This window comes from Neophocaena asiaeorientalis, unplaced genomic scaffold (assembly GCF_003031525.2).
Source record: "Neophocaena asiaeorientalis asiaeorientalis breed wild unplaced genomic scaffold, Neophocaena_asiaeorientalis_V1.1 scaffold177, whole genome shotgun sequence".
Lineage (NCBI taxonomy): Eukaryota > Metazoa > Chordata > Mammalia > Artiodactyla > Phocoenidae > Neophocaena > Neophocaena asiaeorientalis.
In genome coordinates, this window is record NW_020172779.1 from 13,959,570 (window position 1) to 13,974,632 (window position 15,063).

The following is a 15,063-nucleotide window of genomic DNA, read 5'->3' on the forward strand; positions in this document are numbered from 1 at the left end:
CAGGTTGTGAATTTTTTCTTCAGTTGACGAGGGACAGTCTTGTTAGGCTGACCACTGGGTCTCAGAAGGGTGGATGGACCGTGTAGAAGTAATGGGGCTCTTGGCTGAACTTCTCGAGGAATTGCTAATTTCATACCATCCTATGAACATGACAAATATCTACGGAGTACTTGTTATTTGCCAGGCACTGTGCTGAGTGTTGGGTATACAGTGGTGAACCAAATGAATGACAGCCCTACTACTGTGGAGCTTACATTCTAATAAGGAATACAGACATTAAATACACACACCCAAACATGCCGACACATACTTACAAAATGTGACCAGTGCCAAGCAAGGACAGGTCACGATCAGAGTATCACGGCTGATAACAGGATTCAAATAGGGGGTTAGGAATGACTTTTCTGAGCAACTGATATGTAAACAGATACATGAAAGTTTGGAGTGAGCCAGCTCTCTGTGGTACAAGGAGAAGGGAGCTCCAGGAAGAGGAAACAGCAGGTGCAAATGTCCTGAGACCAACAGAGAGCAATGGTGTGCCTGGAGGGTGGTGATAGAGGGGTGTGGTGACAGTCAATGAGTTTGGAGGTGTAGATAAATGTGTCAGGCCTGCCTGAGATGTTAGCATTTAATTCCAACTAAAGCTGGAAGGCACCGCGTGATACTAAGCAGGGGAGTGACATAAGCGGATGGATGTTTTAAAAGATCACCCTCAGACTTCCCTGGTGGCACAGTGGTTAAGAATCCGCCAGCCAGTGCAGGGGACATGCGTTCAAGCCCTGGTGCAGGAAGATCCCACATGTCGTGGAGCAGCTAAGCCCGTGCACCACAACTACTGAGCCTGCGCTCTAGAGCCCGTGCGCCTAGAGCCCGTGCTCAGTAACAAGAGAAGCCACCGCAATGAGAACCCCGTGCACCGCGACGAAGAGTAGCCCCCGCTCGCCGCAACTAGAGAAAGCCCGCGCGCAGCAACGAAGACCCATATAGCCAAAAATAAGCAAATAAATAAATAAATTAAGAAAAAAAAAAGATCACCCTTGGCTGTGGTTTGGAGAATGAATTATGAGAAGGGGGCCAAGGGTAGGGGCAGGGAGACCAGCTGGGGGAGCTCCTGCAGTGGTCCAGGGGAGAGGTGATGGGGGGATAAGGTCTATAGGACTGGCAACCAATAGGGATGGCAGGAGAGAAAGAGGGCGTAACCGTGGTGATGACTAGGTTTTGAGTTTGGTTGATGGGGAGCCTGTGCTCCATTCACTGAAACAGGGCACACGGGAGAGGAACCAGTCTCAGAGATATTAACTCTTTATGGAGAGGAGAGGAAATGAGACACACACCTCCACAAATTAGGGACCTAACACTTGACAGAATAATATTCTTCCATTGTGATCAACACAGCAGATAAAAACAAAATAACTGTTTAACTAGCAGCATGAACTAAATCCTAAAACGATCTTGTGCTGTGGAAATGAGGCAAGAATCTGCTTCTTTTTTTTTTTTTCCTATAATTTGCTCTAGGGTGGAATGGAGTTTAAGACAGGTGTATTTTATTATTATTAATTTTTAAATTTAGGTGTAGTTGATTGACAATGCTGTGTTAATTTTTGCTGTACAGCAAAGTGATTCAGTTATACATATATACATATATATGTGTACATATATGTATATATATACACATTCTCTTTTAAAATATTCTTTTCCATCATGATTTACCAGAGAAGTGAATATAGTTCCCTGTGCTATACAGTAGGACCTTGTTCTTTATCATTCTATATATTGATGCAATAGCTTATATCTGCTCACCCCAACCTCCCACTCCATCCCTCCCCCAAACCGCTCCCTGTAAGATGGGTACATTTTAACCACCATAGTTTCTCGTATCTTCATAGATATTTATGGACCCTAAGCATTTTCAGCATCTATTCTTTTATTTGTTCCTTGCAAAACCCTGAAAATAAGCAGGCACAAATAATTATCTTTATTTAATGGACAGACTGAGTCAAGTCAAATTACCTGCATGACCTGAACAGTTACCAAGTGGCAGTGGCAGGATGCAGTCCTTTACCACGTTTCTCCTGGATGGGATTCGTGGTGAGATGAGAAAAGCCCCAGATTTTGAGTCTGACTGGAGTTTGGGTCCTGCCTCTATCCATTTAATAGTAACATAGCATTAGGCGAGAGACATCACCTCTCTGTAACTTAGTTCCCTAATTGGGCAAATAACTATAATATCATCTACCTCACAGGGTTGTCATGAAAATTCAATGAAATAAAATATGTGAGGGGCCTGGTGTTTATTCCCTCCTGCTTCCTCTCTGCTCTCCTCAACCCTGCCCTCATGGGAAGGGCTTTATTAATGAACTGTCCACAGAGCTTCACACGATGAGGCTTTTTCCTCTCTTGAAAGCTGTCCCATCGTGGGGCTGAGAGGCGTCTGCCTCATGTCCATTTCATGTTCATTATGCTGTCTGTCAACTTCCCAGGTAATTGTGACCCTGTTCCTGCAATCCCTGAGGGGTGGGAGTCGGTGCTCATCACAGCTTTGAAGCACTTGAAGCCTCAGAACAGTAGGTGCTAAATAAATATTTCCTAAACAAATGGGTGAACCCAGAGAAGGTGGAGACTGTGTCTAGCTCATGACTGCAACGCCTCCAATGGCCACCACGGTCCCTGGTACAGGATAATTATTTGTTAAATAGATTCTTTGGCAATGCACATTCAATCTTCAAGTATGACACAGATGCTTTATGGGAGACTTTCAGAATAAAATTTTAATAGCAAAATTCTCCAGCACCCAGGCTTGCCAGCCTCCGGCTAGCCCTGCTACTGGCAACTGCCCCAGGTCCTGCCTCTGTAAAGCATTTTCTGGCAGGCAATGGGAAATTGCACACTTTTGCTTCCCTCGGATTTGTTCACTGCTTGAGAAACATCGTTCAAATGCCCTGAAGACACAATCTGAAAGAAAATGGGAAAGTTTGCCCCTTAATACAATTCCCAACTCTTGCTGAGGCATAATTATCTCATTTTCTGGCTTTGGAGATCAGAAGTACAAGAATCTCTCCTGAAGCCAGACTGTGGCCCAGGGTGGCCTTTGTGTTCACATTCTGCACATTTTTTTTCTCCCTGGGTTTTCTGCATTTGCATGAAAATGGACCCTGGGTTAATTTCAAGTGCATCGGTGGCTGCTGCCTGGATTTTCCTCTCATCTCCTATAACTTGCTCTATTCACGTCATCAAAATGGCTTCATGGGCAACAACTGCTACAGTGCACCCTCAGGGGGAAGTCAAGGTGAAAACCGTGAGGGGTTCAGGATCTTCACTTTATGTAAATGCTTGTCGTGGAGAAGAGAAAGAGAGCGAGGCAGTCCTCTGATGTAGGCAGCGCTTCTGGGCAGTTATCCTGAATGGCTTAGGGAAGAACTCGCCACTCTCAGGCTCTTGCAAACCGAGAGACCTCCCATTTATCTCTCTCTACTGCAGGCCAAGCAGTGTTAACTGCAGTAAAGGTCCAGGCACTGATGAGAGACTTATCCTGGGTTTATAGATAATGTCTCACTTTAAAGTAGATCGCTCATTATGTAGCATGTCAAGTGCTTTGCATCCAGTATCTAATCAAAACCTCACATTAGGTTACTATTTTCATCGCATATTATATATGAGATACTGAGATTTAAAGAATTTAAGTGAAATGAGGCAGCCTGGAGTCATGCACTCGGTAATAAGTGCATAGTGAAGACTCAAGCCCATTTCTTTTTTCTTTAAAACTCAGATTGTAATTCATCCGTTTATTCACTGATTTACCATGTCAAGGAGCAGGTGCTGCGTGACAGGTGCAGTCTGGACATGGAGAACCAGCAGTAGACAAAACCAGACACAGTACTCACCTTTGTAGAGCTAATGTTCTAGAGGTAATGAACGGTAAATAAAAATACTGAGTAAGAATAAGAGATGCTGTTGACATGAAAATGGAATCGAATGCTTTGGAAAGACGTGGTAATACTGAGTAGCTAGAACATTGCAAACGACCTAGATGTCGGCAAACCAGCCATATAAATTAGTGGGAAAAATAATAAAAAGCCAGAAGTCATTCTGATAATTTTGTGAGTACATTTAAATATTTGGCTCCATTTTAAAGAACTAGAAATCCTGGCTGATACACTATTAGCTGTGGTCTTTGTAAGAAGCAGTAGATCTCTGCTCAGGAAAATACCTTGGCCTTATTATTATTATTATTTCTCACACACACACCCTGTATTTTATTTGTACAAGAGATAAATAGACTGACACCAAGCATTGTAAATGGATGACCACAACAGAAGCAACAATGATTGCAATTATCAAACACGAAACACACTCAAACTATGTCATGATATTGACATTCAGTCCAGTAATCCTCCATGGTAACAGCTCCTTTACTCTTAAGTGAAAATTGATTTGTATATTTTTTGCCTCTGAGTCCTTGTGGGATTTTTTTTTTATTCAAACAGAAAGTCACAAAAATTATAATCATCCTCATCAGTTTACTCAGTCCCGTGTAATTAATTTTTTTTATCTTGATCTTTTGTTAGCACTTTTATGAATTCATCAGTTTTCCATTAGAGTTCTGAAAATGCTTATTCATTCAGTTCAGCAGTATAGTCAGTTACCAGAAACCTGTACTTGTCAGAGTCTTTTCCATGAATTCCTTGAAGAGGAAACCCTTTTATAGGAACATTTTTGCAAAAGCATAAGAGTACACCCAGAACTGTCTGTAAATGACAAAAGACTTAAAAATGACCATGGTTAAAGATTTGATGAAAATTATAATAATGCAATTGACAAGGAAATTTAGTTATTTCTGAGATATACATTTTAAATAACTAGAATTATGACTTATAACATTATACCAGAACATATAAGATTTTTAGAAATTTCATGTAATGTCTGAAACATTTATATTAACATATTTCCATACAAATAACCCAAAGAAAGTTTTTTGTTTGTTTTTTTATACTGCAGGTTCTTATTAGTCATCAATTTTATACACATCAGTGTATGTATGTCAATCTCAATCGCCCAATTCAGCACACCACCCCACCGCGGTTTTCTCCCCTTGGTGTCCATACGTTTGTTCTCTACATCTGTGTCTCAACTTCTGTCCTGCAAACTGGTTCATCTCACCATTTTTCTAGGTTCCACATACCTGCGTTAATATACGAGATTTGTTTCTCTCTTTCTGACTTACTTCACTCTGTATGACAGTCTCTAGGTCCATCCACGTCTCAGCAAATGACTCAATTTCATTCCTTTTTATGACTGAGTAATATTATGCCCGTTCTGACTGGTGTGAGGTAATACCTCATTGTAGTTCTTTTTTTTTTTTTGTGGTACGCGGGCCCCCCACCGCTGTGGCCTCTCCCGTCGCGGAGCACAGGCTCTGGACGCACAGGCTCCAGACGCACAGGCCCAGCGGCCACGGCCCACGGGCCCAGCTGCCCCACGGCACGCTGGATCCTCCCGTACCGGGGCACGACCCCGCGTCTCCCTCATCGGCAGGCAGACCCCCAACCACTGCGCCACCAGGGAAGCCCTCATTGTAGTTTTGATTTGCATTTCTCTAATAATTAGTGATGTTGAGCAGCTTTTCATGTGCTTCTTGACCATCTGTACATCTTCGTTGGAGAAATGTCTATTTAGGTCTTCTGCCCATTTTTGGATTGGGTTGTTTGTTTCTTTAATATTGAGCTGCATGAGCTGTTTATATATTTTGGAGATTAATCCTTTGTCTGTTGATTCGTTTGCAAATATTTTCTCCCATTCTGAGGGTTGTCTTTTCATCTTGTTTATGGTTTCCTGTGCAAAAGCTTTTAAGTTTTATTAGGTCCCATTTGTTTATTTTTGGTTTTATTTCCATTACTCTAGGAGGTGGATCAAAAAAGATCTTGCTGTGATTTATGTCAAAGAGTGTTCTTCCTACGTTTTCCTCTAACAGTTTTATAGTGTCCGGTCTTACATTTAGGTCTCGAATCCATTTTGAGTTTATTTTTGTGTATGGTGTTAGGCAGTGTTCTAATTTCATTCTTTTACATGTAGCTGTCCAGTTTTCCCAGCACCACTTATTGAAGAGACTGTCTTTTCTCAATTGTATATCTCTGCCTCCTTTGTCATAGGTTAGTTGACCATAGGTGTGTGGGTTTATCTCTAGGCTTTCTATCTTGTTCCATTGATCTACGTTTCTGTTTTTGTGCCAGTACCACATTGTCTTGATTACTGTAGCTCTGTAGTATAGTCTGAAGTCAGTGAGTCTGATTCCTCCAGCTCTGTTTTCTTTCCTCAAGACTGCTTTGGCTATTCGGGGTCTTTTGTGTCTCCATACAAATTTTAAGATGATTTGTTCTAGTTCCATCAAAAATGCCTTGGCCTTATTTTAAGAGACTAGATAATGAACATATTATTTTACATTTGTTACAAATAAAATATTTAAGTTGAATTGTTCATAATTCCCAATTTCAACGTACTTTTTCAATTAACTGAGTAACCTTCCATCCAGATGATCTCAGCTAAAGGGATTTTACAATTCTTATTTGGGTGTCTGTCACCCTCCCTACACTGTGAAGTATCTGAGAGCCAAGAGCATGTTTACTCCACCTCCAGAGCCTCGTGAGGAGTTGCCATATTATCTGATTCCTTTGGTGACAAGACAGATACCCTACTCAACATAGCTTAAAAAAAAAAAAATCAGGCATTATCATAACTATACTGGGTGTCTCAAGGATTCTAAGGGCAGAACCGAGGATGGACTTTGGAAACAGAAGGACCCAGGGACCCATAATGACTCTTGCCCCTAAACTTGGGTCTCTGCTTCTCCTGTAGGTCAGCTTCATCCTTCTCTCTCACTTCTAAGCCACTGGGAGCTCTTGGTCCTTATGCCTTATATCTTTGGCCATTTTGAGAAGATTCTTGCTAGGTTCAAGACTCAACATGTCTGCATAGAGCCTCTGCTTGGGTCAACATCTAGTCAGGGTGCAGGATCAGGATAAAGATCATGGTCATTAATGGGGTGACCAATAAGAGGGGTGGGTTGGGTACAGCCAGGAGAAGGAAGTCACAGAAAAGTGGGTATGTGGTGGCAAAAAACTACAATACGGTAGCCAATGTATGTTTGTAGAAGAAAGAGGTGCATAATAGATAAAATGCCTGCATCTGAACAAGGGTCTAGCTCTCACAGGAGGGATGGAGGGCAGGGAATCTGAAGTGAAGGTAAATGAGGGAAAAGGCAGTTACGTGCATCGCCTTGGAGCTGGGCTCTGGGTTTGAATCCTAACACCGCCCGTTCCTGACTCTGTGACTTACCTTCTCTGTACTCCAGTTTCCCCTCTGTAAATTGGAGATGATAATCTTAGCATCACTTCATAGGGTTGGTGTAGGCTTAAATGAGCTAATATTTGTAAAAGAATTTGATAGTGTCTAGCACACTGTAACCACAGGCCAAATGTTTGTTAAATTCACTGGCAAGCATGCTGTATTTTAGCCATTGTTTTAGAACTCTAATTGTATAGTGGCGCTAAAACATAAAGCTTTTAGAATAGGGACATTACGCAGGAAATAACGGGGGAAATGAACAGACAGAATACAATTGTCCTTCGGTATCCGAGGGGGATTGGTTCCAGGACCCCCCGCAGATACCAAGATCCGTGGATGGTAATGCGCCTTATATAAAAGGGTGTAGAATTTGCACATAACCTATGAATATCCTCCTGTATACCTTAAATCATCTCTAGATTACTTATAATACCTAACACAATGTCAGTGCTATGTAAATAGCTGTCGGTGTGGGGCAAATTCAAGTTTTGCTTTTTGGAACTTTCTGGAATTTTTTTCTTGCAAATATTTTCCATCCATGGTTGGTTGCATCTGTGGATGTGGAACCCATGGATATGGAAGGCTGACTGTATGTGAAAAGGTAATCGTGCTACATGGTGAAAAACCTCCAGTCACACTTTCAGTAATTAAAAAGTTAAAAATTTTATCAAAATCTGACTTTGTCATTTGAACTTTTATCTTAAAGGGCTTATATGGAATGTTCACCGAGAACTGTTATTGTTTCTGAAAGCCAAGTGCGAGCACAGCTATGCAAAAGCTATTGTTTAATTGTCTCCTAAAGGATACAAAGAATACTCTGTACATGCACTTTTGGCTGATTCAGCAAGGAGGTTAAAAAAAGTCTGGGTAACACCCATGTCTACTTGTTAGTGGTCTAAGATCCCAGGGACTCTGGTTCTGTTCAGAAATGCAACGACTAACGGGTTTTGGCATCAGGCAAGCTTGAGTTGAAACCTGTATGAGTTCAACAACTGACTTGTTCTGTAACTATGATAACTTACATGAGCGACTCCTTTGTGCCTCAGTTTCTTCATCTACAAAATGGGAACAATAATACATGTCTTCCAGAAATTGTTTTTATATTCAATGACAAAGCCTCTTTTATAGATCCTGGTATACAGTAGGTGCTTATGAAATAGCAATAGTCATCAGATGTATTTTAATTCATCCCAGTGGTCAAGTCATAGACTGTGGCCTGCACTGCTCCATAGTCTATAGTCCATGAGTGCAATTTAAAGGATGAATCACAAAATTCAGATTTGGGGGACTTTTTTCTTTTTCTTAATCTCTTCAAGGAGTTGAGAGTTTCTCAGGTCCCTTCATCTAGTAGTTCCCTGATATATCAAATTGGGAACCTTGAGACAACGCTCTTGGCTCATTCTTTCATCTGCTCAGTCGTTGCTGAATTCCTTCTCTGTGCCCAGAGACGCCAGTGCACAGGGCCAACCGAGGCCGTGTCTCCTTCACAGACTGTGACTCAGGTCCTGTCACTTAGCTGTGTGATCCTAGACAGGTTACTCAACCTCTCCGAGCCTCAGTTCCTTCATCTGTAAGATGATAACAGTAGCTCCCTTATCAGATTATTGTCAGGACCCAGTGAGACATGTCTTTTCAACCCTGGGAGTGGAGAGGAGGAAGTAGGGGTGGTCTGTACCGGGTGCAGGCAGGAAGGGGGTCTCTTGTCTATAGAGAATTTAAAATAATTATAACAGGGCAATTCCCTGGCAGTCCAGTGGCTAGGACTCCCTGCTTTCACTGCTGAGGGCCCAAGTTCAATCCCTGGTTGGGGAACCAAGATCCCACAAGCCACACAGCGTGGCCAAAAAACCCCAATTATAACAGGATTAAGGTTGTTCTGCCTTTTATTATCACCACTCATTAGCAGTTTTAAACAATGTCAGCAATAAAATACTCCTCTCCACTCCCGAGATGACTGCTTAGCAGAGAACCTGGCATATGATACACTCTATAGTATAGAGCAATTGGCTCTTTGAATGCAGAGTGGCCCATGATGTAGCAATGCACACTTTTGTCATCCGTCTCACCCTAACCAAGGCTCAGTTACCCATGGTAACCTTTGGTTGAGGGTCTAGTCCGATGCAGCAACAACTCTAACATGAGGAAATAAAAAGGAAGGTACTTTTGTTTTCTTTGGGAAAGAAAGGATAAACCAAAGGCAGTATGACATTTGGGCAAGATGCTGAGCTCTCCTGAAAGGAATTTAGTCAAATGTGAGGAATAAAGAACACATTTGTGAGCCCAGAAGACTTTAGGCACTAAATCTGCTGCTAAGAAAATCTCAGCACTCCTTAAGGCTTGAGGATTTCAAAGTCTTTTTAGAGAGTGCTAAAAGGCTCTTTCACATAAGGTTCACTACGTTTTTCAGACACAGGTAACACGACTAAGCATCGTGCTATCTTCACTAAAAAGACATTGATGTGTATGTTGGAAATCACAATCGGAAGAACTGAATTTGAGTCTTTTTTTTTTTTCCCATGTGCTTACTAATTTTCTGATCTTGGGCAAGTTACGTAGTATCTTTGAATCTAGGACTTCCCTGGTGGTCCAGCGGTAAATAATCTGCCTTCCAATGCAGGAGATGCGGGTTCGATCCCTGGTGGGAGACCTAACATCCCACATTCCGTGGTGCAACTAAGTCCACGTGCCACAGCTACTGAGCTTGGGCGCCTCAACGAGAGAGACCCTGTGCCACAAGCTACAGAGCCCTCGTACCCTGGAACCCGTGTGCCACAACTAGAGAGAGAAAACCCACACGCCACAACTAGAGGGAAGCCCACATGCCGCAACTAAGACCCGACGCAGCCAAAAATAAATAATAAATATCTCTGAATCTGAGTTTTCGGGCATAAAAGCAGGCATTAAACCTTGTTCTACCTGCTCTGCAGAGGGGCTTTATTGAGGATGAGACATTCCAGCTTGATATTACAGTGTCTTAAAATTAAAAAGGGGGGAGCGTTCTCCTTCTCCGTGCTGCATGCAGCCTAGTTGACAGAGAGACCGAAAATGACTGCAATAAAATATTAATGACATTACGATAGAAGTCAGCCCAGGGCACCACCTGTCTCTTGCCTGTTCCAAAGAGATACCAGGATAACAGATGTGAAAAATGAAATGCTTTGAGCTGTTGGAGAGATGAAAAGAGATGAAATATTTACATCCTGGTGATTAATAGACAAAAGAGGTGGCTTCGATAGAGCTAAACCACAAACTCTTCTGGACAATGGGAATGAAGAAAGAAGAGTTGACGGCGTGGAGAGTTCAACAGGAACACCCCCTGTGGGATGTGTAAACCTCTGCAGAAGCTAGCACCCAACTGACTACAGGGGAAGGGAAAGCTTTCTTCAATATTTGTCAACAATACCCTCCTACTTGGGGAAGGGGCCTCATGGGAACTCTCCTTAACTCAATCATTATTTCATTCATTTCATACAATGTTACTTTCTGAATGTCTAATACCAAGTCAGATATTATGGGGGTGTTGGATATGAGTCCTCCATGGATCAAGATGCTTGCAATCCAGTGTCAAGATATATATAAGACGTGCCACGTAAGTCAAGTTGCAAAGTGCCAAACTTACCAAACTCCAGTTTATTCTGAAAAATTGTTATCTAAAAAAATCTTACTTTTATTTCTGGCACCTAACTCAGGGCTTGGTCTATATTTCATAAAGCACTAACTTGATTGGATATTGGCAATACATTTGTTACTATTATGAAAACTCTGAAAAGGGCTCTGAGAAAAAAAGTGGTTAATGTGGAATTCTGATTGGATTTTGTTGACTTAGCTGAGTCCTAAATAGTGAAAGGAAATCAGCCAAGTGTACTAAATAGCCCCTGGATCAAGCTGTGCCTGAAGCCTGTTAGGAATGGAACTCTGAGTCTAAAGCTGGCTTGGGAGGAGTGTGCCCCTTGTAAAATAATCTTCGGTGGTTATCAGTTTCTTGCACTCGGTGAGTAGGTAGGTGCAAAGCTGGGGCCTTTGGAATAGCTGGGAGAATAAAGGAGAGCATAAAAATCCCATGTGAGAAAAGCAAAGGGAACTGCCCCCAAGCCCTACACTACTCTTGGGCCTCCTGGACTCCATCACTGACAGTAGGAACTTTCATGGAGGTTTCATTGGAAGCTGGCACCTCCACTAGACGCTTCTCTGAGTAGAATCACTGTAACTTTTCCCTACTTAAGAAAACGGATTTGATTTCCCCAAGTCTCTCTGTTTATTACCATTGATTACACCATAGTCCTGGTGAGGCATCTGTGCACCTACCCCTAGATACTCAGTAACATGGGGCAATGCATTCTCCCTACTGCTAAGACCGAAACTACTTGGAGAGTCTCCAGTGAGGAAGAGAGGGCAAGAGCCCTTCCAAAGGAGGGAGGGATATACGATGATGCGCAGGTTGTGAACAGGGTGGCATGTCCAGGAGACTTTATTAACCCACATGGCATAACAGTTGGTATACAGGCTCTGGAGCAAGACGGTCTAGGTCTGCAACTTACTAGCTATTACATAACCTCTCTGTTTATTGGTTTCCTCATCTATAAATGGAGGTTAAAATACCACCCACCTCATAAGGTTGCTCTGAGGATTAAATAAAATAAAGTGATATACGTAAAGTGTATCGTATAACATCTAGCACGTAGCAAATGCGATATATGGGCTAGTTATTGCTACTTCTATCCAGCTAATGTTTTAGGTGGAGAGGTAAGAAATGAACTGGATTTCATTCTAAAGGCAGTGGGAACTTGCATTAAGTTCCTAGGAGTGCCGTAAAAAATCACCACAAAACTGGATGACTTAAAACAGCAGAAATTTCTTCTCTCAAAGTTCTGGAGGTCAGGAGTCTGAAATCAAGGTGGAAGCAGGTTGATTCCTTCGTGGGGGCTCGTAGAGAAGAAACTGTCCATTCTCCCTGCTTCTGGTGGTTACCAGCAGTCTCTGGTGCTCCTTGGCTTGGGGATGCATCATGCCAATCTCCGCCTTTGTTTTCACTTGGTATTTTCCCCTGTATGTTTCTTCTCTCTGTGTTTCTGTGTGTTCTCTCTTCTTCTTATAAGAACACCAGTCATACTGAATTAAGCTTCCTCCTAATCCAGTATAAATTCATTCTAACTTGATTACATCTGCAAAGGCCCTCCTTCCAAATAAGGTCATATTCTGAGGTTCGAGTGGACGTGAATTGGGGGGCAGGCGCTATTCAATCCAATATAGAAGTCATGGAGGTGACCTGAGCAGATTCTGATTTTATAAGGATCACTCTGGCTGCGGCACGGAGAACAACATGTAGGGAGTGAAGGGGCTGTTACCGCGATCCGGGAGAGAAATGGAACAAGAAGTAGGGTTAGAAAGGTGGAGAAAAATATGAGTGATGACCAAGAAGATGATCCAACCGCTCATGATCATGACCGGATATCAGGGAAGATGGAGACGAGGAGCTAGTGTGACTTGGAGAGCTGGTGGACCACTGATTCTGTTCACTGAGAGGGAATACTGAAGAAACAAAAGTTTTGGAGAGGGAAGGATCTATGCTTGTTGAGTGAATGGAGGTTGAAATGACGATTTCACTTCACGCCAAATTTCTACTTGCTTTGAGAGCCTAGTTCTCAGCCAGTCTCAACTTTATAGACTCTGACTGCTAACCAAGAATAGTTTCAATATTTTTAAAGGCCAATTTGGATTTTTTTACTTTCACAGATAATTTACAAAATGGCATCGCATGACAGTAAACCTCTACTTAACTGATCCAATAACTTCTTACTGATGGACGTCCCCAACATGTTAAATACTCATAGCTAGCTGACCCTGTCTAATCCACCTCCCATGTCTGCAGCATCAATTATGTTGTATGTTTACCTAGAGGTAGTAGGTGTGTTTCCAAATTTGTTTATGTCAGCTGTAGTTGCAATTGTTAAAACAGAATGTAATTAAATACAGTACAAACAACAGAATGTGAGTGTGAAAAGAAAGCAAGTTTTTGTTTCTATGAAAAGTTGAATGCTTCAGAAATACTCAGTTTCCTTCTTTTTTTTTTTAAACATCTTTATTAGAGTATAATTGCTTTACAATGGTGTGTCAGTTTCTGCTTTATAACAAAGTGAATCAGTTATACATATACGTATGTCCCCATATCTCTTCCCTCTTGCATCTCCCTCCCTCCCACCCTCCCTATCCCACCCCTCTAGGTGGTCACAAAGCACCGAGCTGATATCCCTGTGCTATGCGGCTGCTTCCCACTAGCTATCTACCTTACGTTTGGTAGTGTATATATGTCCATGCCACTCTCTCACTTTGTCACAGCTCACCCTTCCCCCTCCCCGTATCCTCAAGTCCATTCTCTAGTAGGTCTGCATATTTTTCCCGTCTTGCCCCTACATTCTTCATGACCATTTTTTTGTTTGTTTTTTAGATTCCATATATATGTGTATTCTCAGTTTCCTTCTTAAAAAATGCTTTTAAATTAGGTGTGGGCATGAAATTTGCAAAAGACGGGAAACAAAGAAAATTCTACAATGGCTCTCAGATTGCTCTAAAAGTATTTTTAAATTATTTGCCCTCTTTTATGGTCAATCCATTTTGAGTGTGGCTTATGCAAAATAGAGAGTATAGAATTCCCTTCAATGGACCCATACTCACATCCAGCTGAAATAAAATGTTTTAAGCATGGATTATTTTTTAAAAATACATATTTTATTTTTCTCGTTTATTCTACTACCACTTTTGAAATGTGCCTTCAACTATCTCCAGGCTACAAATCATACCTTCCCTTCAGCATTAAAGTTATTAGGTTGTGTTAAGTTTCCAATTCCAATTTCTTTAGTCAAAATTCCCCGGACGGATTTATGAGATAAAAGGTCCCCACATGGCTCTTCAGCTGCTCTTCAGCTTCTCCCGGCTGGATCAAAGGTGTTGAGAGCAATGATGGTGATTGATTTCTTCTATCTGAACTGCCTCTGTAAATGTTAATAGTATGCAAATGAGTGCATAATGATGGCCTCTCTTGGGATCAAGGAGAGTATTTTAAATTAGTACTGCACGGGGATGCCAGATATAAGAACACAAATAGCAAGAAGAAAAACTATAGTTACTAGAATCGGAGCATGTTCTGTTTTAAAACTCAGGCTGTGGCCCAGGTGGTCCAACAGTTCAAGGACCAACTATAATGCCCAACTCTCATCTGTATTGCTTGATTTCCTCACAGCAACCTTGAGAGATTATCATTTTTGACAGATAAAGGATCCAACGTTCAGAGAGTTTAAGTGGTGCACCCAAGGTCACCCAGACGTGGAGTAACTAGCAATCAAATCCAGGTTTGTTCTTCTGCAAAGCTTTCACTCTTCCTGCCATGCCAGAAGATGCAAGTAATGTGCTAGAAAGATTGCAAAGAACTAGGCAGCCAGATGGTTGCAAGAGTTGCGAGGGGGTAAACACAAATCCTTTGAGTGAAGTCGGCTGCCAGGAGGCTCAACGGCCATTAGCACTGTGTGTCTGCTCACTGTTCAAAATCTTACTGACAGAGGGGATCACGGTGCTAACTGCAACACTAGGCAGCGTGATAAGAACCCGTGTTAAGTAAAAATATCTAAGTAAAGTAAAAAATATCTAAGTTAAGTTAAAAATATCTAAGTGACTGGAAACAGCAGAGGAGGCTTTCCAAAGGGAGGACGTCTCAGCATTGGTTTGGGGTGT

At 41.9% G+C, this 15,063-nt stretch overlaps 1 protein-coding gene across 1 annotated transcript in view; it reads right to left on the reverse strand.

Moving 5' to 3' along the window:
* ADCY8 (adenylate cyclase 8) overlaps nt 1-15,063 on the reverse strand; it is a 218,934-nt gene that overhangs the window by 147,029 nt on the left and 56,842 nt on the right. The window lies entirely within an intron of this gene.